The sequence below is a fragment of the Lissotriton vulgaris genome, chromosome 5 (assembly GCF_964263255.1).
Source record: "Lissotriton vulgaris chromosome 5, aLisVul1.2, whole genome shotgun sequence".
Classification (NCBI taxonomy): Eukaryota; Metazoa; Chordata; class Amphibia; order Caudata; family Salamandridae; genus Lissotriton; species Lissotriton vulgaris.
In genome coordinates, this window is record NC_141693.1 from 50,154,656 (window position 1) to 50,181,214 (window position 26,559).

Genomic DNA, 26,559 nt, shown 5'->3' on the forward strand with positions numbered 1-26,559 from the left:
GTACTAGTAGTTTCTGCTTCAGTAACAGTAGTAGTAGTAGTACTAGTACTTTCTGTTTCGTGACTGAGGTACTTCAGTAGTGAACCTTCATACTTTTTTAATTCTTCCTCTCTAGCCTTTTTCTTTTTTATAAAGGCTGCACCGCTTTCTTTTATTCGCTTCATCTTTAAGCTTGAAAGAATAAGAAAAAGATATTCTTAATAAAAAGAATAATGGATAAATACATCCAATTTCAAAATGTTAGCTTGTAGTCTGCTCCATTTCAATTGCAATAAAATAAAGTGAGACAAGAAGGGCATGTGACTCCTACACCTTGTAACCCTCACTGTCTTGTTATCTGACACAGTCTGTACGTTGAGTACCATACAGAGGGGGGCGTCACATCACGTCCCAGCTATCAGAGCGCGCAGCTCGGTTAAGGGGCCACTAGTCCTCCTTCTGATCGAGTGGCCTGGAACATCACACTTAAATGTAAATACAACGGAGATAAAAGCATACAGCTGGGTATCTCTTCACAGGTACTCAAGAGGCATGCTTTTGACTTTGTTAGGCCCCTTTATGTAAGTGCATGTACTGAAAGTATCTAAGATGTGTTGGTCTGTCCCAGTATTTACACACAATTTAAATAGTACTATTTTACTGTCTTTTATAACGCTACACATCCCAATGCAGAGTGTCAGAGTGATTTTAATAACACATACAGATTGAAAATAAATCATGCAAGCGTGTAAATCAGTGAACAAGATGTGTTGTTGCATGAGTCAGTGAGGGTTAAAAGTAGTAGCAGTCATATATCCTACATAGCTCACTGTGCTATATTAAAAGGCTTACTATTTATAAACTGCAAGTAACAAAAGGATCTGGCTGTGTTAAAAACAGTAACTTTACCTAGCTACATTAAAACAAAATGTCATCTGCATATTACAAGATGTGCTTTGCAGGCACATTAACCTTCTATAATACTTCGAGTCAGATCTGCGACTACACAAAACAGAAATTTCTCCAAGAAATACTTTATCCTCCAGGGTTATCGCACCAATTGTTATTACCTGATAGTTACTGGGCACCTCTGAAGCAGATGCCTTAACCCTATAAAAATATTAGGAAATGCAGACTTTGTAACCAATTAAGCATAAAAGATCTACTAACATGCTTCTCCAACAGTTTAAACATCTTCTTAGAGAGTGTTGTTGCTCAAATGGGTGCAATTGCTGTTATTTATGTTTTCCTAGTCTTCCTTGCTTGATTTTGTTTCCTATAAAGTGTCACACATAGTCATTGAAATGTCACCCATAATTTCACTGGAATTAAGAAAATGTCACACATAGCAATGCAATCTGAAACCTTGGCAGCTATGTGCTCAAGTGAGTCTAATTTCAAATGAAATATTTATAAGTTTCCCTTGTCATCATTGTATGGCTTTCAAGACAGTGTGTTACTCTCATAGTAGTTGAAATGCCACTCATATACTGAAATGATGAAGATGTTGTTACACACAGCATAGGTAGCGATTTGAAACCTTGGCCAGCAGCTATGCAAATTGCATCAGCAGTGCTTGTGACATCTATCGTCTCATGTGAATTTTACAGACATAGAATTGAACTATTATGGCCTAAACAGTTAAAGACAGTTAAACTAGACGGCTGGTATCTAGCATGAACAGAAATCAGAAAAGCAAATGAAAATGTGTTGTTTAAAAAACGTTTATAATGAATTAACGTACTGAGTGCAAAAATAATATCTATATATTTCCACTTCAAGCAAAAAAATAAATTGTGTTTCCCATAATTCTGTTGAATTTATGCAGAATGAGTTTGATTGGTTCTTTCTTCAATGCTTTTAGTTCCCACATATAATAACATCATATCGCGCGTTTTTCCTTATCATGGCAACGTCGCAGAGCATCCGCATACAGCAGAGAAAGCGAAGAATAAAAAATGCAATACGTAAAATATGTCTTTAAATCTTTTGCCTCAGACTTAGATGCCAGTAAAGAGAACAGCAATGCCTACACACAAGCCTCACAGAGCAACAGAAAACAATGACGCAGTAATGATAAAGGGGGAGGTCGCCTCATTAGTTACTCGGAAGTCTACAGCTGACAACCTGCTGACTCGAACAATCTGATTTACCCTAAAAGCAGGCAGACGGCAGCTTGTTTTACAAGGCACCTCTGCAGCAGAAAGGTTATCTCGCCAACAGCACAGCCTGTCTCTTTATATATTCAAAGGCTTACAATATATTTCTCCTCGTTCTGTTCATTCCCTAGGCTAGCAGCTGCCCAGCACGCCGCAAATAACGGTGTTACTCAACACTGCATACAATCTGACAGCTCGAATATGAGTCATGCTGGTGGTCTCGAACTAGGCCGGAATTGCGTAAAAGAACTAAATCTAGGACCTTGCTGAAAACACTTTGAATCACAAACAATGAAATAATGATATAATACATATAATGATTCAAAGTCTGCTTACCACACACCCCAGCTCTGTCCGTCATAAGCTTCCATCTTCCACAGACTGCTCTCCTGTCTCCATGTTATATCTAAAAGGGCGCTCACCTACTCCTGAAAAGGCAAACTCTGACACAAGCCCCACATTTTGAAGTATTCTTCTAAGTTCATCAGCTCTAAAGCCCTTGCACACCCGCTATTCTGCCACCTCAAAATAGGCACCACATTCTATTTCCACACTCTGTCGAGCCAGGCCTGATTTCCTTGGGCTGTCTGTGCCATGATTTCTCTGTAGGCTCGGTGCTGTGTTACTGGAACAGGGAGGATAGTCTGTTAGAAAGCACAATCACAGCCCACCACCACCACCCTGGTATGTCGACTGTCTGCGGCCTGCCGTGCACGGTCACGGACTTGTGAATGTAGGAAAGAAGGGGCAGCCAGGGCACCACTGTGTTTTCCCACTGCCCGCTTTGCAACGTGTCATTATATTGCTAAACTGCAGCCTGTGTCCTTTTAAGGGCAGGGTCGCAATGTCTGACATTTGGCAAATTAAGGGATGGAGCCCTGCAGTCCCTCTCAAGCCTTCACCCCCATCCCAGCATTCAAGAGATGCACAAACAGAATCCCTGCATTGTTAATATTAGTGGGGAGGCATTCTGAGAATCCTTCCGAATGTTATTTTGTATAGTGACAGATGAGTACATCTGCTCCAGTGTAAACAATCAGAGATCGGCCCATAAGGCCCAAGATTTTAAAATGCATCCTGCAGCTCTATATGCCACTGAATGTGTGTGTGTTAAGATGTCGATTGTAAAGGAGGCAAACAAGTCTGAGGCTTCAATTGTTTAATCTTCCTCTAGTCTGTTATGTTATGCCATGTTGATTTGTATAAGCGCACTAATCACCCAAGAGGGTATGCAAGCGCTTGAGTAGTGTGTGTGGTCTCAAAGGTGCCTATACGAAAACCCAGGTCTTCAGCTCTTGCGGAAGTGAGGAGGAGGCTCTGATGTGTTGAGGGAGGTCGTTCCATGTCTTTGCTGCAATGTAGGGGAAAGAGCATATGTGGGGAGTCTGTGCGAGTGAGGCAGAGTCTGGTGTGTGGTGGGTTGGTTAAAGTGTATGCGGCTGGTTTGGTATTCTGGTCCTATATTGTGTAGGGCTTTGTTTGTGTGCGTGGGAAGTTTGAATTGGCTGCGCTTGTGACAAAAGCACCACCAACCCACAGCAGGACATACATCTTCCAAGTGATCTCTCCAGGAATTCTCATCCTTCACCAGTCCAGAAGACATCACAAAATTCAGAAGCATAGAAAAACGCTTCCCTTGGCATAGACATCAGGTATAGACATTTTATTTCCCTTGGCATAGACATCAGAAACAACAAAGGGAAGTCAAAACAGTGTCCCTTCTTCTTAATAAAGATAAAGCATTACTGAAACTTTACATTATCAAGGATCTTCTAAAAACATTCTTTTAAGTGAGAGCTTTGCCTGAAATTTCACAAATATTTACAATTAAGTCCAAGTAGAGATCACATTAATTTTATTTCTGAGACAAACTTGCCAATTCAGAAGTTACCAAAAGCATACTAAATTGTTCTATTTGTTCTCATATGTATTGTGAAAACTAGAAGAAAGAAAAGGTCTTCAGACTGTGATGTTGGTAAATTTGTTAATGGAAGAAAGTTCAACCAACTCTTAAAAATGGAAAATTTTCCAATTTCTGAAGGCAATGATTAGCTTAGAAGAAAACCTACAGAGGGTATTCTCCTTGCTACCATCAGGATTTTTCACTGAGAGTCATGTGGATGACAGTATGGAGGTTTGAGGTATTTCCATTTTTGAATTCTCCTCCTTGATTTCACATTCCTCCAGAAATGTAAGGTGTTTACTGCCCTACTCTGAACCAGGCTGCAAGTAAGGACCCATATTAACATGAGCGTTCCTAGAGTAGCTACAGCAAATGGCGGCCCGGCCAAACTATGCAACCTGTGCCCTGCGGTGCCGCCCCCATGATCCATCTCAATGACTGGACCGTCACTCAACTGTCACTGACTCACTCACTTGCGAAGTTGCGATCGATCCGACTCTCTCTCTGTACTGTCTCACCAGCTCACCTCAATTATAGTAGTAGTTGTGCGTGACGACCTGACCTCTGATAGGAGCCTTGAAGGCAGCAGGCAGCAGAGGCTTCCAGTCGCGCAGAGAGAGTGCCGCCCGGCGCCCGCAGCCACAGCCAGTACTGTACTCCTCTACAGTACTACTGTAGCACTCGGAAGCAACAGGGCAGCTGCAGCAGGGCCAGGGCAGGCAACGGTCGTTGGGCGGCAAGGATGGTGCTGGTCTCTGTCTCCACACCCGGACCACGAGGCTCGACACGACGGGAGGGGCCAGCGTGCACTGCGCGCTGCGCGTAACGCGTCACGTCACGGTCACCAGTGAGGCGGTGAGAGCGAGGGCTGGCCCAAAGTGTTACAGGGCCGTCATCATTGGTTGCGGCTGTGCGCACCGCGCACTCTACCTAATTGACGGCCCTGTGAGCGAGTCTGGGACTGGGAGGGAGGTGGTACGTGGTGGGGGCCTGTCGCCCTGTAGTGTACTGAGATAGTTGATGGATTGGATGATGACGTCAGACGTCGCTCGTCATCAGGTGCTTAATCTCTGTTCTCAATTGGAAATGCCGCCTCCTACTGTAACTGTCATGTTGACTGACATGTGCGGTGTAATGTAAACTTAAGGCAAGCACTGGCAGAGCTGAGCGCCGCGGCCGCCCTAAGTCACAGCCTCACAGGCACTGCAGGTCACTCATTGAGAGTGCCGGCCCGCCCGCGCGGCCGCGGCCGCCTCTGCCGCAGTGCCGCCTCAGATAAGGTGCCGCCTGGGGCGGACCGCCCCCCCCCCCCGCACCCCCCTCGCTACGCGGCTGCCGCCTCCACCCCAGGAGTGCCCACCTCCGCGCTGGCCCCGGCACCGGTGGATGGTTGTGCCGATGTTTCACCCAGAAAATACATTTCAGATTCTTAGATGCCATATACACCACTCCCTAGTTTTTTTTCAAGGAATTAAAAAATGTCACTACAACTACACATACAAATGTAATAATTTGTGAGTCCGTCTTCCACCGTACAAGTCAGAGGCCACCGAAGTCATCTGCGGCGTCCGTGTTTCGAAAGACGGCGACCGGGAAACAACAGAGGAGGGATACCACACTACGGAGCACCGCGATTGTGAAAACGCACCCGTTTCCATAAGCGTCTTATCAGGTGGATCCCCTCCCGGTACAGCCTAATACACACCCGTATTAAGTGCTAATTCTTGAAATCCTCACCTACCGTACTGGGCGAAACATAGTAGCAAGACCAATCTCTTGCTCCTTACTTAATCGGACGAACCATTCCAATTAACTAGCGTATATAAGGATATGAACACGCAGTGAACGCTACCATGAGTACCAGACTAATCACAACTCACTTGATCTGAGTTGAGTCTAAAGCCCTGAAGAGTCGTGTTGACTCACCGGGACACGACGAAACACGTGTCGGCTAACTGTGACTGTTCTTCAAGTCTGGACACATTAAATCATCATCTTGCTATGACAAGAAAAACACTCAAGAATCTGTTTCTGTCTATTTAATTGCTTTTGTCATTTGTACGAAGTTTATTATACCCTATTGTAGTTGCGAGAGCACAGCTGTGTATATGATCCAGAGGGTGGCAGTGGCAAACCAGAGGGTGGCAGTAATGAACCAGAGGGTGGCAGTGATGATCCAGCGGGTGGTAGTGGCAAACCAGAGGGTGGCAGTGGTGAACCAGAGGGTGGCAGTAATGAACCAGAGGGTGGCAGTAATGAACCAGAGGGTGTAAGTGGTGAACCAGAGGGTGGCAGTGATTAACCAGAGGGTGGCAGGGATGAACCAGAGGATGCCAGTGATCAACCAGAGGGTGACAGCCTAGAACCAGAGGGTGGCAGTGATCAACCAGAGGGTGGCAGTGATGATCCAGCGGGTGGCAGTGGCAAACCAGAGGGTGGCAGTGATGAACCAGAGGGTGGCAGTGATGATCCAGAGGGTGGCATTGGGAACAGAGGGTGGCAGTAATGAACAAGAGGGTGGCAGTGATGATCCAGAGGGTGGCAGTGGTGAACCAGAGGGTGGCAGTAATGAACCAGAGGGTGGCAGTGGTGAACCACAAGGTGATAAACCAGAGGATAGCAGTGATGAACCAGAGGGTGGCAGTGATGAACCAGAGGGTGGCAGTGATGATCCAGAGGGTGACAGTGGCAAACCAGAGGGTGGCAGTGATGAACCAGAGGGTGGCAGTGATGATCCAGAGGGTGGCAGTGATCAACCAGAGGGTGGCAGCCTAGAACCAGAGGGTGGCAGTGATCAACCAGAGGGTGGCAGTGATGATCCAGCGGGTGGCAGTGGCAAACCAGAGGGTGGCAGTGATGAACCAGAGGGTGGCAGTGATGATCCAGAGGGTGGCATTGGGAACCAGAGGGTGGCAGTAATGAACAAGAGGGTGGCAGTGATGATCCAGAGGGTGGCAGTGGTGAACCAGAGGGTGGCAGTAATGAACCAGAGGGTGGCAGTGGTGAACCACAAGGTGATAAACCAGAGGATAGCAGTGATGAACCAGAGGGTGGCAGTGATGAACCAGAGGGTGGCAGTGATGATCCAGAGGGTGACAGTGGCAAACCAGAGGGTGGCAGTGATGAACCAGAGGGTGGCAGTGATGATCCAGAGGGTGGCAGTGGCAAACCAGAGGGTGCTGTGATGAACCAGAGGGTGCTGTGATGAACCAGAGGATGGCAGTGATCAACCAGAGGGTGGCAGTCTTGAACCAGAGGGTGGCAGTGGTGAACCAGAGGCTGCTGTGATAAACCACAGGGTGGCAGTGGTGAACCAGAGGGCGGTAGTGGTGAACCGGAGGGTGACAGTGGTGAACCAGAGAGTGACAGTGGTGAACTAGAGAGTGGCATTGGTGAGCCAGAGGGTGCTGTGATGAACCAGAGGGTGGCAGTGGTGAACCAAAGGGTGATAGTGATGAACCAGAGGGTGGCATTGGTGAACCAGAGGGTGGCAGTGATGAACCGGAGGATGGCCGCGATGAACCACAGGGTTGCAAACAGGCTGGACACGTAGAAACAACATAGTCGCGACCGTTGCGACCACACAAGTAAGTTCGCGTTCCCAAACTTGTAAAAAACCTTCGCGAAACTGGTAAAAACAACAAATTCGCAAATTCGCACAAATTCGCGGATTTAGCGAATTGCGAGTTCGCTTTTGCACGAATTCGCGGACAGCGAATTTGCAAATTTTGCCCATACTTATAGACAACCCAGAACATGCGACATAGGTTATACTCAGGAATTGTGGGAAGCAAGAACACTCTTTCGTTATACTCTCATACCAGTCCACAACAGGAGCAAAAAGAGATGCGGGACAGGTTAAAATATTTATTTTAACGATGTGCTCTCAGATGCAGTATTTTTGCTAACATAAGCAGACATATGATTAGAAAAAATTTGATCAACATTGTTACAATTCCATAAAACACAAAAGGAGAAATCATATTACAATGATGGTGAAAACTGGTCTTTTAGTGCCTAGTATTACACCCTCCCTAGATTGGAAGTATGTTTTCTAAAATATAGAAGGTCTCTTAGGCTTGTGCGTGGGACACCATACCTCTAGAATCAGCAATAGTGTATCACATCAGGATCTGCCAAAGCTCTCTCTCTCTAGAAAAACGGGATTCTTCCAAGTGCCTGAAATCATGCTTAGATTGCAATATTAAAGGGGCCAGAATAGCTGTTGGCTTGCAGCTGCACGTATGTTATGTCTAAAAACGTGAGCCGATCAGTCCGAACATTAGCTACCTTGTTATGATAACTTTGAAGGCTTTAGCACTCACTGTGCAAACTAGGTTCACGATGTAAGTCTAGGAATGCCGAAAACAAGTTATTCTAATGTGAAGGAATTCACACAGTCTAACTTACAACAACAGTTATATGCAGTGTTGTGTGCAAAAGCAGCAAACTGTAAAATGGCGTTTAAACTTTTAATAAGCCTATGCTAACTTAGCAATATGCGCAAACAAAGCCTAGCCTACACTACATGGCTGCATCCCCGCGGATATGGGTATGTCCCCAGGGCACTGGTATTATGTCCTCTTAATGAGGTTGATTTGTTAAATCCCGAAATATAAATCAAACGTGAATTTTCACTGAGCATAATTTTTTTCCATTGTTACATCACAAGCATCAATTCATTTGTAGTTGGTAGTTTTAAAACAATAAAGTTAATTATTTCCCTTTCGACTGAAATGTTTCGTATCACTCCATACAACACCTATAATGTCACTCAATGCCACCTTTCACACTTGGAACACCTCCATTAGGAATACAGCCATTCTTATAAAAAATCGTTTTATTTAAAAAAATTGAGAATCACAATATCAAATCATTACATAAAGTGCATAATAAAAATATATTACGGTCACACAGTATCCCTGCGACAATTAAAAAACATAATCAAAATACATGATTCCTATACGTATAATCTCACGATTAGGACAACAACCAAACACCACATTGAAGGAGTATGGATAAGGCAGTCAAACTATGCCTTTGCAGGGTTAATTTGAAAAGATTGTGAACAAGGCAAGGAGCAATAAACTCTGGCCTATGTGCTCCTTGTCCCAATTCACATTTAACACAACTTTATGCGTCGACGGGTTTCGGTGGGGCCAAATCAATAATGCCACCTTCTTCAGGACTAATAAGAATAATCTTTCCTTTTTTTCCTGATTTCAATCAATATATCTTTATTCAGTTTGTGGTATCTTAATATGTTCAATAGGTCTGATTGATCGGAGCTGGATATCCGTTTATAAGGCACATGCCTTGAAGTGTATGATAAAAAACGCCATGTTTCAAGCAGCTGCGTCATCAATTATAATAGAAAACCTGTGATGACCAGATCTCCTAGGAGATTTCTAGTTTGTCTTAAAATTGTAGTGCTGTTCTCAGTTTCAATAGTCCAATGGATAGATATTCTTAAGGCGTTACCTCGTATTTCCTGTAGCTAAAAATGGGCTATATAGCTCCAAAAGATTACGATACGAGGAGCCATGCACAGCGTCTCTGTTATCGGCAAGGAAGGAATATTCTTGTTAGTCCTGAAGAAGGTGGAATTATCGATTTGGTCCCCCTTGTCCTGGCAGAACTTCCCCTTTTCACACAGCTCATCAGACTGTTTGGCAGATGACAGATTTCGGGGTCTTCACCTCCCCTTCTTGTAGACCTTTTCCAAATATTTTAAGTTTTTATGTTGGGGTTCTGCTTCTTTTGAAGTGTACCTTTCTTCTTTTCTTCTTTCCTTCTGAAAGGATGTCTGTCTCAGCAAGCAAGTCTCCAAAGTTTAATGACCCGCAACACAATTCATGGGAGTGACAAGAGTTCATAATCCAATGCTCCCAGCCCTACTCATGATTGCCTTTCAGTCACGTCTCATTTAATGAGATGTTTCCAGGCCAGGAAGCAGTCCGAACACCGTGGGTTTAACCATGCATGTTTCAACTGCGCAAGCGCTACTACGCTAGGCTTACTCAAACAAATGCCTCAACTAATGGTTCCCGCACTTGGAAACCGAAGCTGCACCAAGCATCGCCACGGGCAACAAACGGCCCAAAATATAGAGATTACTAACGCTGTGAACTCCAACACCCAACATTGTGATTGACGGCAACCGAACACCATCGGTGCCGTTCTCGTTTCAACAGAAACTACCCGATAAGGACCGGGTCGGAATTATCACCGGTCAACCGATAACGCGCCTCGATCATTACGATCAGCCCTGAAGATTCACAGCCACATGCTGTGATGAAACACGTGTAGGCTATTGTGACAGGTACAGTGATTCGCGAGAAGAGATCACTGTTAATTCATAAAACGTTTGAAAATTTACGTTTGGTCTGATCTATCCCATTTATATGACAAACTTGAAGATTGAAATTTCATTTGATAAACATAGTGTGCTCTGGATTCTTGCCAAAATGCCTTAACCAAGCACATGCGTGATTAAGGCTGTGTGTGGTCTAGCTGCTGGCTGACAGAAGCAAGAAGCAGCCAAGCAGAAGGAAGTATCGGGTGAGGACACGACGCAGTGAGGTAAGTGGGGCTGCACATGGGTTTTGGGGAGTAGTTTGTATGGATGGGGGTAGATTCTATGGTGGGGGCTCCGGGTAGTTTTCAGAGTGGTGGGGTTTGGGTTTAGATTTCTGGGTTGGGAGGTTCGAGGAAGGTTTCAAGGCTTGAGGGGTTTGGAGTAGTTTTCAGGGCTGGAGGGGTTTGGGGTAATTTTCAGGGTTGGGGTGTTTTGGGCTGGTTTTCAGGACTGGAGGTTAGGGGTAGTTTTCAGGGCTCAGGATTTAAGTCGTTTTCAGGGCTTGGGGGTTTGAGGTAGTTTTTCAGGGCTGGGGGGTCAGGGTAATCTTCAGGGACGGGTTCAGGGTAGTGTTCAGGGCTGGGGGTAGTTTGCAGGGCTGGGCAGAGGGGGTTGGTTTTTAGGAGGGAGTTATTGTTATGTTATTTTGTTAAATGCAATTTATAAAGCGCACTGACACCGAAGCTTCCTGGCGCTGATAGACAGAACAGATGAGGGAGGAGCATAGATGACAAGATCTAGCCAGAGATGGGGAAGAGATGGGTTTTTAAAATTTTTCTGAAGTTCGAGAGGGAAGGGGAGGATTTGATTGGGAAAGGGAGGAGATTCCAAAGCACAGGGGCTAGGTAGGAGAAACAGCGGCCGCCGAATCTCTTAGTTTTACTCTTGGGGGTGATCAGCAGATCGCGGTGAGCTGATCGCACATTGCGTGTGGGACAGTGGAGGGTGAATGAGGGATTTTAGGAAGGCGGGCCCAGGGCAGTGAAGTGCTTTGAAAGTGAGGCATGCCACCTTAAAGGCGACCCTTCGATCGACTGGGAGTCAGTGGAGGCTCGTGAGCAGAGGCTTGGCTGATTGCCATCTGGGGGTTCCATGAATCAAGCGGGCCGCTTGGTCTGGACAACTTGGAGACGTTGTATCAGAAATTGCGGCAGACCATGGTAGATGGCAGTAGAAAAATCCAAACAGGAAAGTACCAGCGAAATAACGGTTTGGGTAAGTGCCGCCGGGGGAAGAAGGTAGCGAACTTTGCGGATCCTCCGAAGTTGATACATACAGGAGGAGACCACCGCTCCAACTTGAGCCCTGAGGGAGAGCTCGGTGTTGATGATGACACCCAGACTCTTTACTGTTTTTACTGGGGTAGGGGGGGAGGCCAGAACTGTGGACCCCGGTAAACATGACTGAGCCCAGGGAGGAGGAGCTCGGTTTTACCGGGGTTCAACTTCAATTGGTTCTGGTTCATCCAGAGTTGGATGTGAATCATGGCTCCGTGGAAGGTTTTGATGGCATGTGGTGAATTGAGAGAAAAAATGATTTGTAGGTCGTCAGCATAATTGTAAGTGACGATATCCCATTTCGAAAGTGACTGAATAAGTGGCCGAAGATAAAGATTAAAAAGGAGCGGGGAAAGGGAAGAGCCCTGGGGGACACCACAGGACGTGGGGGTTTGTTTGGCGGTGTAGGGACCTAGGCGGACCGCTTGTGTTCTTCCCGTAAGGAAGGATTTGACCTACTCAAGAGCAACGCCCTGGATGCCCGCCTGCTCGACACGGTGGAGAAGGATGTTCTGATCCACCGTGTCGAACGCGGCAGACAAATCCAGTAGGACGAGGGCATGGGGGGTTCCCACGTCCGCGTTACTCCTGAGTGTGTCGAGAACTGCCAAGATAACGGCTTCTGTGGAGTGGGTAGGTCTGAAACCGGCCTGAGTCTGCTCGAGATAGCAGGAGGATTCTATGACGCTTGACAGGCAGCGGGCGACATGGGCCTCCATAAGTTTGGAAAAGTAAGGGAGGAGGGAAATGGGGCGGTAGTTTGACGGCTCAGACATGTCAGCACCCGTTTTTTTTAGAAGGGGTACCAGGATGGCCTCCTTAAAGGAGATAGGACAGATGCCACTGCTGAGAGATCTGTTAAATAGGTGTAAGACACTATCTGGTAAGTTAAGGCAGATGCTCCGCAGGACAGATGGTGGGCAGCAGTCGTTCGGAGAGCCAGATTTCACGCGAGTGGCTAGTTCCGCCAAGGAGGTGGAATCTAGAGCAGGAAAGGAGGTGAGGGTCGAGGGATTGTTTAAGGAATTGTCCGGTAGTGGCGATTGGGGAAGTGGAGGGATGGATTTTTTGAGTATTGAGATTTTTTCTAGGAAGAAGGAGTTCAGGGTGTCACAGGCCTCCTGGGTGGGGGTCTGGACTGGGAGGGTTCTATCGTCTGTGGTTAGCTCATTCAAGACTCTGAACACCTCCTTAGATTTGTCGACTGCCAGGGAGATCCTGTTGGAAAAGTGTTCCATTTTGGCTGAGCGGATAGCTGTTTTAAAGTCTTTGCGTGCGGCCAGATAGGATTGCTTGGCTAAGTCAGAGTAGTCACGTCTTCAGATGCGTTCTAACTGGCGTGTTTTTAATTTCCGGGCTTTAAGGTCGTCGGAGAACAACCTATGAGAATTCCGGTGTCTGGTAGAGGGGAATTTGACTAAGAGGGCAAACAGGTCGCTAGCCGACTCTAGCCAGGAGGCGATGTCTTGTTCTAATCCGTCGATGTCGTTGGGGTCACGAATGACTGGGCAGGAGTCGGCCAGGGTGATGAGAAAGCCCTGGGAGTCGTATGAACTCCATTTACGGGAGAGGCCACCAGCCATCAGGGGGGCGGGAGTCTGACCGACAACTGTGATGGTGGTGTCCACCAAGTGGTGATCAGACCAGGCACACAGAAGTATGTCTGGTGGGGACAGCGCCAGGTTACAGGGCCAAATCTGGTCCAATATGTGTCCCTTAATATGGTTAGGTTGAGAGACATGTTGGGCGAGATTCAGATTTTTAAGAGTCTCAAAGAGCTCGGTGGCATGAGGGCCGGCATTAGTGTCGCCAAACCAGTAGTTTAGGTCGCCAAAGATAGCAAAGCGGGAGTGCAGTGTAAGAAGGGAGGACAGTTGTTCACTCATAATGGTGGAGAAAGATGGCATAGAGTGTGGAGGCCGATATAAAAGGAGGAAAGTAAGAGGGCCGGTATCCGTTTGCACGTTAATGAGTAGGTTCTCCACCTCAGGGAGGGGAAGAGAGTAGGAGGAAATGGAATTCAGGTGTTTAGATGTGATGGCCGCCACCCCACCCCCGGGCCGGTCGCCGGGACGGTCGGCGTGGAGGATGTAATAATCAGGGGGAGGGGCGCCAGGATGTCTGGCAGAGATTCTGAAGTAAGCCACGTCTCCGTGAGTAGGAGTATATCAGGATTAGAACTGGAAAGCAAGATGAAAATGTCCTCAGAATGTTTTACTAGCGATCGAGTATTCAAATATGATACCCTGATGGATGTGGAGTTCCTAGTCGACGTAGCTGGGTAGTTTAAAGTGGTAGGGTGATGGCTTTGTGGCCGTTTTAGGGCTCAGGGCGGGGGGCAGGGATCATAATAATTTTTAGTGCTAGTGGAAGGATAGTTCTAGTGCTCAGGGGGCAGTCAGGGTAATTTTTTAGGGCTTAGGAAAGGGAGGTTCAGTGTTGGGACTTGAGCAGGGACATTTCTAGGCCTCAGCGTGGAGAGGGGTTTGGTTTTCAGGAGGGGGGAGGTTTGTTTTAGGACTTAGGGTAGAGGTAGGGGTGAGGGTTTAAGGCTTACTTCTGAAGTATTAACCATGGTAATGTGTTTACCATACATGCCTTAACAACACATAATTTGTTTTAAAGGCATGCGTGGTAAAGGCATATTCATGGTTAAGACTTGTATTGTACAAACTGAGTGGAACCGGCATGCATGGTAAACGCATGCGTGGGTTCATCACACTACCGTCCAGTACCCTCCCTGTGATCTATCTTTGAATCTAGGATCGATCTTTTCAAGTGCATAGGGAAGGTCCCTTCCTCTCTTCCTCCAGTGTGTCCCACCAGTTCACAGTTATGCAGCAATACGCAAATCTGTCTGGGGGATTTCTTTACTACTCATGTTTTCATCAGGCAGGTTTCACAAAATGGAACCCAGAGTCCTCCATTTAAAGTACCAATGCAAGCATGCATACTTGGTGTACATTCACAGCACGCCTACTGTCCAGCACTGTTACCTCCATGCATTGTAGCACTACACGTATGCATACATTTAGTAAACACATTCAGTCTTTGGGCACTGTTCAGTACTGAAGCTTTTCTATACTGTAACAGGGTGTGCCATTTGAAAACACACACTGCCAGCACACATACTCACTTTACCCAGCATGCACAACACTTCACCCTTCATGTATTCCATTTCATGCAAGCACACATACACCCAGCACATGTGTTCATCGTGCACGCACTGCACAGCTCTACATCTCTGTTACACAGTTCGTGCTGATTTTTAGTGCCGCCTGAGTAGATACTCTACTCTAGTGGCAGCTTCCTCAATGCAAAGGGAAGGTTTCTCAATGCGAGCAGTTGCGTCCATCCGCGACAGACCACATTGAAAAATATCGCTGCGAGGTGGCCTGTAGTAAGATTTCCATGGAGTTTTTGTGGAACATCACATTCTACTTGGAGAGCAGAGTGGCAAAAGCTCCAAAAGCGGAGCGGAATTTCATGCCCAAGCCTAATACTCAATACGTGAGAGTACCTGCCCAATTAAAGCACTGGCTGTAAATCAGTCCTAGCTGCATTTTCTGTGGTCCAGGCAGTGCCAATCCAGGCTTAGCCTCTTATCAAGGCTTGGCGAAGAGAAGGTTACAGGAAGGAGGTCAAACAGTAATGGCCAAGAAACAAAGATCACTCATCCACTTTGTAACATTGGGCTTTTGTGATAAGCAATGTGCAACTGCCACAGGGTGTTGGATGGAGTGAAGCTCTGCAAGATGGTAAAAAAGATCTTTGTTAGTAGAAAGAATCTAGTCTTCTTAGCTGGAAGGAACAGGTGCATTTGCCAAAGTTACCCTTAGTACAGAAGACCACACATGAGACTACGAGGTTCAATATACCCCCATCTGCTCTATATGTGTGTCTTTGTCAGTACTCATCTCAGATAGATGTATAATGTGGGCTCCAATTAAGACAGAGCGTGTGTGTTTTGTGTGTGTATGTGTGTCTGTGTTAGTAAACCCTGACAAACACAATATCTGTGAAGACCAGGACCGGCTTCACCCTTATGATGGTTCATCAGCCAGGTATAGCTTGGTTCCAGTGGCATAGTGCACACGGGACGCACATCTGGGTATACCCATCCCACTTGGAGCGACATGCTGAAGTATACAAAATGTGATGATGGAATTCTTAGATTAAATTAAGCCACCAGAAATTACACGAGCCACATCCCAGTCCATCGATATTTTGCACACTGTGCCACCTCAGTTTGGACCCAGCCATATGCAAATCAGTGTCAACACTGCTGCAACGGAAACAGTCCAGTTCAAACTACCAGGCAAGGTCCACCCTTATTAGGGTTTCATTAGCCAGGTATAAATTGGTTCCAGTGGCACAGTGCCCATGGAACCCATGTTCAAATACATGTACTTCTTTGAGCACCCATACAAACTGTATGTCTTTTTCCAGCAAATTCAGGGCTAGCTCTTTAAGAATTGAAAATGTATTGAAATATTAGATTTATTTTTTATTTTTTAACAAGTTTGCTCAATTTTGTGTTGTTTTCTTGAATGCCATACTTAAATCCCGGAATGCTTAAGTCTCGAATGTCACTGTTAATTTGAAGACAGATATAAAACTCAGGGCTATATGGAAAGAATAAAACCTATATTTATTTCTAATTCTGTCAAGAAATTGAATCTAGTGCTCCAAGCCAGACCTCTCCTGCCCTGGCTGTCTGGCTGGGAGAATGCTTTGAATATAGCATTTGACAGATTGTAGTAGTTATATTCCAATATATGATAATTCCCTCCAGTCTTTCTATCATAGGCACATGTTACCTGCCAAGGCTTGATATACATCTGTGTTTCTCTTGGTCACCTGAGCATTGGGGAATGTAGGGATTTACTATGGGTTTCCGGTACTCAATGGTTATAAACTGAATCTAGTGCATTTAAGAAATTTGGTGAACAACTCCAAGAAAAATACTGATTAGGTGTGCCTGTTGTTTGGTTGCAGGGATCAGCCCTGGATGGGTAGGAATTGTTGGTAATAACCATCCTATGTGTGGTACTCACCCACAGTTTTACCTAAACTATTTTTGTTGCTTTTAGAACTCTGCACACTTTACTCCTGCTACCGAGCAGTAAAATGATGTGATCTCCCTTAAAATGCGCTGAAACTGGCTTACACAATTAACATATGTTGATTACCTATATATCCCTATTGTATTGTAACACAGAGCCTGTAAACTAAATGCTACTAGTGGGCTGCAGCACTCATTTGGCCATCCACTACAGTAGCACCTTAAAGCACGTCTCCAGGCCTGCCAGTGCAGCCTTGCTTTGGAGGTTTTACAAATGACAAGCTGGCCTGTAAAAATAGCCTTTTTGACAGGCCTAAACCCGCATATCATATATTTATAAGCCACCCCTAAGGTAGGCCTTATGCCCAATCAGGTAGGGTGCATGGTGGACATGTGGAAAATAATGTCACACGTGTCCTAACAATCAAAAGGTCCCATAAACCCTTTTTATTGTGGCAATTTCAGCTGCCCAAAAGGAAAACACTGGATTATATTATAACACCATAAAATGATATGTTTGGGTCGGAGGCAACTAAACATATAGGGGCACATGCATCAACCTATTTAGGAAGTGCAAACGGTGCGAATCGGTAAATTCGGCCGTTTGCACTTCCTAAATATGTGTTTGGGATGCATCAAGCATTTTTGAGTAATTCGGTATTTTTACCGAATTCCAAAAATGCGATTGCTTTTAAGGAATTGCAAATTTGCGATTCCTTAAAAGCTATGCATCATTTAAAAAAAAATTGCGATTATTCAAATTGGAAGTGCAAATTACCACGAGGTTCAACCTCGTGGTAATTTGCGAAATTGTTTAAAAATGCTTGAAAATGCATTTTTTAAACTGTCCAGTTACAGACACACATGTCCTTAGGACATGTGTGTGTGAAACATGCACTTTCAAATGCATTTCAGGGGTGCAGGGGGGGGTCCTTTGGACCCCCCCCTGCACCCATGAAATTTTCTAAGTGCCACTCGCAATTTGCTACTGCCTTCCAATTGACTACATTGATTCCTATGGGCCTCTAGGCCCATAGGAATCAATGTAATGCCATTCCTTAATTGCACTTCGCAATTAAGGAATCGCAATTTCCGAAAATTAAGAAATCCTAAAAACTTTTAGGATTTCTTGATGCATAGCATTTTGCATTTCCTAAATAGCGATTCCTTAATTTTCGCTATTTAAGAAATGCAAAATCCTAGATTGATGCATGTGGGGGCAAATGTAGTGACTCATCTTTATAGTTATTCAAAATCTAATTTGAAATTTGACGAGATCCGTTGGAAAAGGTACTATTAGAAATGTACCCCTGCCTAAACGTTTGGAGCCCTTTCTGCCAGTATTTAACTGTTGCCTGACTGCTGATGCCTCCTCTGTGGTGAGATGTGGATGGCTGCCAGACAGAGGACAAGGGGCTTGAGTGTAGTGAGGTCTTGGCCTTCCATGGGCAGGATGGCCTGGGGGCTGTGCCAAGACTAGTTACACTTGAAAGAGACCTACCCTGTCAAAAGCAGATGAACCTGCCTGTAGGCTTGCTCCCTTTAGCTGTTCGTTTTTTGTTTTTTTCTGTTATTGTATTTATTAAAATATTCCCTATTTTTCTGAATTGCTTTTGGATTTTTCTTGTACTTTAGCATTATTACTGTGTGGTTACTGCATAAAAACTTTACACCTTGCCTCTAAATTAAGGTTAGCGGCTCTGTGCCAAAGCTAACATGGGCTTGAGCACAGGTTTATTTAGAGACTTTTGTGATTCACCCTCACAGGTATTTAAATTATTATTTGAGGTGGGCCCCTCATTTCCTCAACTAATACTCCAATTTCTTACAAGAAGCATACCGTAAACATTTATATTCCAAATTTACACATCATAATGTTTCTATCACTGGATACAAGAAAGCAAAAGACACACAATCGATGGTTGGAATGCAGAACAAATCAAGACATTCACCCCCAGTCAAGAGATCTGGGTTAAATCAATCATTCTTTTGCTCACCATGCCACCCCAGTTTCGACCTGGCCATATGCAAATCAGTCTTGACCCTGTGCCTCATTAGAACAGTCCAGCCCAAATTGCCAAGCTAGGGCCTCCCTGGACTGGAAACAAGCATCCCAGGACCAGTTTTGGGGTTTCACCCCTCTTCAGCCAGGATAACTTGATTCCAGTTGCACAGTGAGCCAGGGAACAACATCTGCGCATACCCGGTGCTCTAAGGGGGAGAAAGCAAAAGACACTCAATTGATGGATGGAATGCAGACCCCCAGTCACAAAAGCCGGGTTAAATCCATCATTTTTTTGCTCACCATGCCAGGGCAAGGAAGATGTGGTATCACTGGATACCACATCTCCCTTGCCCTGACTGACTGGATGGAGAACATGCTGAAGATTCCATTTATCAAATTTTTGTTGATAATTTCCAAAGCATGGTAACTTCCTCTCATTTCCCCCATGCAGGAACATATCCCTGCCAGTGCTTGACCCAGATATGGATGGGTTTTCAATGGATTTTAGGTGACCGTAGGCCAAAAAAGAGGTGCAGCGCATATGGAGAAATTAGAAGGGGAGTGAATACGAAATACCAATTTTATTACCTGTGTTTCAATTACAAGTATCCGCTGTGGGCTGTATGGAAACAAACTTCAACATATTTCTTAACTTCTGAACATCCAAAGGTTTTTATCATTGGGTATCAAACCTCCCTCACTTGCTAGGAGAAGGTGCCCTATATGATATTTGTCAGAATTTCAATTTGTTGGGGAACATTGTAATTCTCTCCTAACTTCTTCACAGTGAAACACATCCCTATCAAAACTTGACCTAACTTGTATTCACATGAGTGTTACGGTAATAGACATATGTGGGTTTGTCATGGATTATGCGCCCTTATAAGATAAACTGGGTGCATTGCATTCTGGAAATTTGAAAAGCAAACAAATGCCTTTTTTATGCTACTTGTCTTCTGATGATTGGTAGCCATCCTGGTCTATATATTAATATCCCAGAAACATCAATTCTCAACATGTACATATCCTAATGTTTCCATCTCTACGTGCCCTACCTCCATCACTTGTTGGCTGGCATGAACAATTCATTGAACAAAAAGTTTGTTACATTTTCTGCTTTTTCCCTCAATGATAGTAAGTCTCTTCAATCTTCCACAGGCAGGGATGTATCCCTGCCTGGGCTTGACCAACATTAGTAGACATATGTACAGCTGTGATAGGTTTGAGCAGGATTAAACATACTACTTACAATGCAGTGCATAATTTGTAAAAGAACGAGTGCTGGTACTCTAAGATTTACTCAGAAGCCCACTGCGCATACAAATAAATGATGGTGCATCCAATACCAACACTAGATTGACTTTACTCTACCTCGAGCCTCTTTAATCCACTACCAGACACTCCCTGTCCCTATATCTCCCTCTTGTAAGTTTCTTCCTTCTTCCCTTATGATGGGGTTTCCATTTTTATTCTCTTTCCGGTTTGTTTTCTTTTCTCTCTCTTGCTCTCGGTAAATGTCCAATGCAAAAATGGGTGAAATCACTGGCTTACTTAAAGCACTGATACTTTGGAATGTTTTTTGGGGAGCGTTTCCATGGTGATGACTGTAGTATTTAAGCCTGGAGCATCTATGAAGACCTACAAACCCTAGACATTTCTCAAAACTAAAGAGCCAGAAAAATCCAGGGTGATTTGACTTGCTTGGATCCCAGCACGTTTTACTATCCAGCATACCCTTCAGATTTTAAACTATGGGTTGAAATAAATCACAATTTCCATAGTTTTCTGGGATAGAAAACTTCACAACTTCAGGTAATGAGGAAAATTCCCACCAAGCAATATTCCCAGGCCCAATAAAATGTGTGGGTGAACCTACTGCACGGAACAGGAGAAGGCATTAACATTGATCATGTGAGGACCACTTTGACACTACACCTGCTTCTCGCCATCTCAATTTTAGCCAGTTTCTGTCCATTACAACAGGCATACCCGTGCATGAGGTAATGTTTCTATTGGTAGATGCGTGGGAATGCTGGGTGGTGGGACTTTTGCTGCTCTCCACAAAATCTGCAATCTACTGCCCCAGAAATATGGCAAAATGTAATTGTTTGAACCTAAGTGATGTTTACAGGGCATTCTAGGTTAGTAAAAGTGGGGGCATACACCATCACTCAGCAGGGCTCACTGTGGTGGCTGGTTTCCTGAAATGGTTGGAGTTTGGGGATATCCCTTGTATGCAAAATAATATCCATTTCTGTTTGAGACCAACTTTTATTCACTATTTTGAATAAATTGTTGTGGAAATCGGTTATACCCTACTTACTTGTATAACATGTACTCTAGCCCTGCAGCCTCTCGCTGCTCAGCAAGTGTGAGTTGGTCATAGAATGTTGGTGTACCTGTGATGTGTGGAATGCCTGGGTGTCTGAGTGGAAGAGTGTTGGGAGTTGGTCTTCCAGCCACAAAAGGAGTACAGTGAGTTGGAGGAGTAGTTCAATTACAGCCACATCTGGTGTTCCAGCCACATTGTTATCTTCAAAAGTGTTTTGTGGGTTGGATGGGTGGCCTCTCGACAACCAGGTGTTGGTGTTCCTGCCACATTGCGCAATTGTGTCTACAGTGTCTTTTAAGATTAAGATACAATTTTAAAGTGATTTATTCACAGTAGCTGAGATTTAAAGTACTTCCAAGACTACAGAGATTAATATTGAAAAGGTATTGTGTCACAACGATCTCCCGTCAGTAGTACCACAGATGGACAATTTGTTATGCCTTACAAGAATTTTAACCCCTTCTGTGCTCATGACGAGCTCAGCTTGTCAAGAGTTACACCTCTCGTGTGCTCATGACGAGCTCAGCTCGTTATGACCACACCCATGAACATTATGGCCCAGCACAGCAGAAGAATATCTTCAGCAGCCATGGTGTTAACAAAGATTGTGACCAGTATTTCAACCAAAGTGAGTATATCTACCAGATACTACGTGCTACTGTGCAGCTGAATTTATGAAGAAAGGAGGGACCTACCTGTACTTCGTCAATCTCTGGATGACTATTCTAAAAGTCAGGTCCCTGTCTACAGGGGTACAGAGATCTCTACTACGTGCTACTTTGGGGAGTGCTGTTTAAGGAGGTGAGGGTCAACCTTCTTCGTTTGGACAATTAACGGAAGGTGTCATGATACCTTTCTGCTTTGGAGCAGAGTACCACAGTGACCGTCTCTTGCACTAGAGTCTGCTAGAGTAAGTTTGGCAGAGTATTGTTGTTGGGGCACTGTTTTGGTGATCTTGGATTCTACACACTATGCTGCAATACTTTCGGCATTTTCAGAGCCGAAGTGGAGTTGGATTACCACATTTTTCTATGGTTTATTTAGTTTCTACTTGTTATGCGGCACAATACGGAGGAAATTGCCAAAGAGTTCACTTATAGCGCTTTTGCGGTGAGCCATTCATCTGTTTTATTTTTTTGCTGGTAGCGTTTAACTGTTTGTTCAACTGCTGTTTTGAATATTGAAAAGATGAGGCGCGAGCTGCATACAGCGCGTGGAATCTTACCTCAGATGCCTCCATGTCGCGCAGATCCAACATCGTTCGTCTGTGACGTTTTACCATTGCTCTGGGGCGTTTTGGAGCATTCACGTGCCAGGAGCAACCGAGCGTACCACCACAAGCGTGCTGCCGTCTTGTGGTTGGAGGATGGCAGGATGTGTGCTGTTTTCTGCCGAAATGTCAATCACGTCTGACACGCACGGGTTCTGTCTACGTCAAGGGCCTCTCGCAATGTACCATCTTCCTCTGCGGGTGATAAGGAACAGCTTGTGGAATTCTTGTTGTGGGATCCTTATGATGTGACTCTCAGTTTCATGTATGTCGGAGACCACGTGAGTTGTGAGGACCAGGAGTATCATTTTTGCTGAACATGTTTGGGATCATTTTACAGAAGATCTGTTTTTGGGACTAGATCCGTCGTATATTAACCATATTTTCCACCATATTACAGTGTTCTGTGTTAATGAATTTTACTTACAGGTCGCACTGTTAGGCATTGCTCTGTGCACTTTGTTGATCCTCACAAGACTATGCGATTTAGTGTAATGTAACCAGGGCGAATATTAAAATGTACCTGTGTGCACTTTAAAGCACTTCTTTGGTGGTTTTGTATTTTTTTCATAATGCCCATTGTTTACTTATTGTTGGTAGAATACTTGTGTGTGACTGATGGAGTAAGGTGGAAACAAAAATGTTTTTATACCCCTTGTTAAGTCAATTCTCCATAACAGTAACATGTATTAATCGTGTGGATTTGAAATTAACCAACATAGAATAGAATGCACCTACACAAATACACGTGAGATACTAAATTGCATGTAATGGCCAAGCGTAATTTACTAATTGTTATGCATATTGTCAGAAAAGGTACGCATTTGTCATAATATAATCGGAAATTGCATGAATGTGCTTCCTGTCTGTTTATTTGTTGCATAAATCATGAAGATTGGTAAGTAAAATCATGCATATGTGTTGCTTAAAGCTAGGTAAATACTAACTGGGATACTATTAGAAGGGGGGAGGTAAACGGAATGGCTTTATTTCTCAAATTTACGTTTATTTGTGTTTGTTTCTATACTAGTTCCCAAATTGAGGCCTATGGGGCCTAAGAAAATGGAAGCTGACTGTGACTCTGAGGTGGCGATCTAAGCGCGCATGCGCTAAGAAGAAGAGCGAGCTGCTTGAGCCTGTGTAGAATGGGTCAAGGACAGTGTGGCCTGCCACTTGGAACAGATGCCAAATTTTTCCAATGTCAGCATCTTGAACGTTGGAATAGGGCATCGAATAACGAATTAAAGGACACAACAGAAGAAGCATGACATGAACAATGTGCTTACTATTTTTTCAATTAAAACGATGACTCTGCGGAAATTGAACAGTAAGGCGATGAGGTGATGCTCATCCACCTCTTAATTGACCAATCACGGACACTCCAGGACCCTAGAGTTATGAATTTTAGATAGATAAGTTAGTGTAAAAGGTTATAAAAGAGGACATTTGGAACAATGAAATTAGCTTGCTTTTCGATCTAATCCTTGCCCCCGAGATGCTGTCGGACTGAGCAATTTTCCTATGGTGCAGGGACTTTGAAATTTTTCTGAACTTTTGAATGGGTGCGGAGTCCTATGAGAGGGGATCATCGAGAGAGATAGAGAGGTGTTCTTTGGGAACTATTCTGTCTTACGCTGATGTCTGCGTTTCTACATTTTGGTAATATTGATCTTTTCTTAATTTCTGAACTGTCATGCTAACAAATAAATGTTTTGAATTTTAACTTTCTGGTTATTAATGCATAATTGAATTTTTCCTTGAAATAAAACATAGAGGTCATGCTAGGAGATTTAGGGCCAGATGTAGGTAATTTCTATTTACTGATTCTTAAATACTGAATTTTATCGATTCGGTGTTTAAGAATCGCTAAATAGAATGTAGATAAAAAACCTATACATTTTACTGATTCAGTAATATTCGTTATTACCGATTCCGTATTTACCGAATCGGTAATAAGGAATACCTTCCGATTCATTCCTATGGGCCTGACGGCCCATAAGAATGAATGGGAAGACATTCACTATTACAGATTCGGTAAATACTGAATCGGTAATAGAGGGAGCACCGCTGAATTGTGCATGTGTGCACATGTGGCGTGCATTCATGCCCTTAAACCAAAATGCACTCACTTGAGTGCTCCTTACATAGGATTTAAGGATTCAGTAATTTACTGATTCCTTAAATTAAGGAATCGGTAAAATTCAGAATCTTTCAATCCAGCCTCCTACATCGCAAAGGGCTAAATACTGGTCGGTAACGGGAAATTTACTGATTTTCGGCTGTTACCGATCGTATTAGCCCATTTACATATGGCCCTTAATCTCTAAATAAAAATTAAATAAATGGAGAATTAAGCAGGTCTTGTTATCCTTTAGTTAACTTTTACTAGCAGATCCATTGACAAATAATGGTGGGGTGTTAAAAATGTTGTCTTTAAATCAAAACCATGGTATTAAAATTAAACTGCAGATATAAATAATGTATAGAATTATAGTTTTAGACACTCCACTATAATCCAGTAGCTCTCCTTTGATCTTCACTGAATCCTCGGAACAGAGTAAATGTGTTTATGAGTGACGTGCAGTGTTATGGGCCCACTGATGAGTAAAATGTGAATAGTTCCCTGGGTTAAGGTGATGGTTTTATAGAAAACTAGCAGCCCGTCCCGACGTTGTCCGGGTATGAATTGCTGCCGGCCAGTAGTATATTGTTTTGTAGGATTTTGTTTTGATAGCATTTCTTATCTGTGACAGGCCTGTGAAACGCTCCGATTCACAGTGCACTGCTGATGCACTTAAGAGTGCGCGTTCAGTAGTGTGTGAACTCGAGTTTCCCTACTTTATTTTTTCTTGCAATATTATATAGCGTGAACTCGACAACATGGCATGAGCACAATTTACATTACAGAAGAACACATTCATTTGTGGTGGGCACGGGGAGACAAAGTGAATTATCAAAAACAAACAGAGAGAATAGGGTCAAAGGGAAGAAGTTTAAAGACCTACTACTGGTTCGCTTCCCCAGTAACAGCAATTGAATAACACACAAGAACCTAGGAGGTCTATAGGCCAGGCAAATCGCTGGCACAACTGGCAAATCTTATCTCTATGTCAGTTGGTGCTGCAGTCACCATATAACAATATATAAAAGAGGAGAAGAAAGGTATGTGTATTTTGTGGCGGGTCACAGTGTGGACGACCAAATGATAGGACTGATCATTTGGGTTGTTTGATGGTTATCCACAAAATACACATACCTTTCTTCTCCTCTTTTAAATATTGTTATATGGTGACTGCAGCACCAACTGACATAGAGATAAGATTTGCCAGTTGTGCCAGCGATTTGCTTGGCCTATAGACCTCCTAGGTTCTTGTGTGTTATTCAGACAAAGCGATTTGCCTGGAATCACAGGATGTTGAACTGATGCCGAGATTCGAACGTAGCTCCCCAGCTCTAAAGTTCGCAATTCTAGAACTTGTGGCGGGAGGTGTGAGTAAAAGTGTATGTCGGTGCTGGCCATCAATGAGAGAGACCTGTGCATTTTTCAAATCGGTGGTGAAAAAATATGAGTATGTTGCTGGAGATGTGGGCCGCCGTGCCGCCAATGTACTTACCGGGGAGGGTAAACACCCATTATTCCTCAATTTTCTTTCTGCATACCATCACTCCGCATACTTTCATTACGAAAGTACCATGACTCCGCAATGCCATTATAACGCATGGCATTACATTTTATATGCTTTTACCACGCATACATTTACAACGAAATTCGTTGTAAATGCATGAATGGTAAAAGCATGTTTTTTTAATGTTTGGATAAGGTAAGTATGGGTATAGGGGTATATGTTTTGGGGGACTGAGGTATATGTTTTGGGGTGTTTGGGTATTTTAAGGATTCAGATATAATTTTGGGTTATGGGGTACAGGGGTAGTTTTAGCGTTTAGGGATAGATATGTGTTTTGGGGTACAGGGGTATTTTTAGGGTTCAGGGCTAGGTTTGGGTTTTGGGGTATAGGGGTATTTTTAGGATTCAGGGGTAGGTTTGGGTTTTGGGGTACAGAGGTATTTTAAGGGTTCAGGGCTAGGTTTGGGTTTTGGGGTACAGGGGTATTTTTTGGGTTCAGGGCTAGGTTTGGGTTTTGGGGTACAGGGGAATTTTAGGGTTCAGGGGTAGGTTTGGGTTTTGGGGTACAGGGTTATTTTTAGGGTT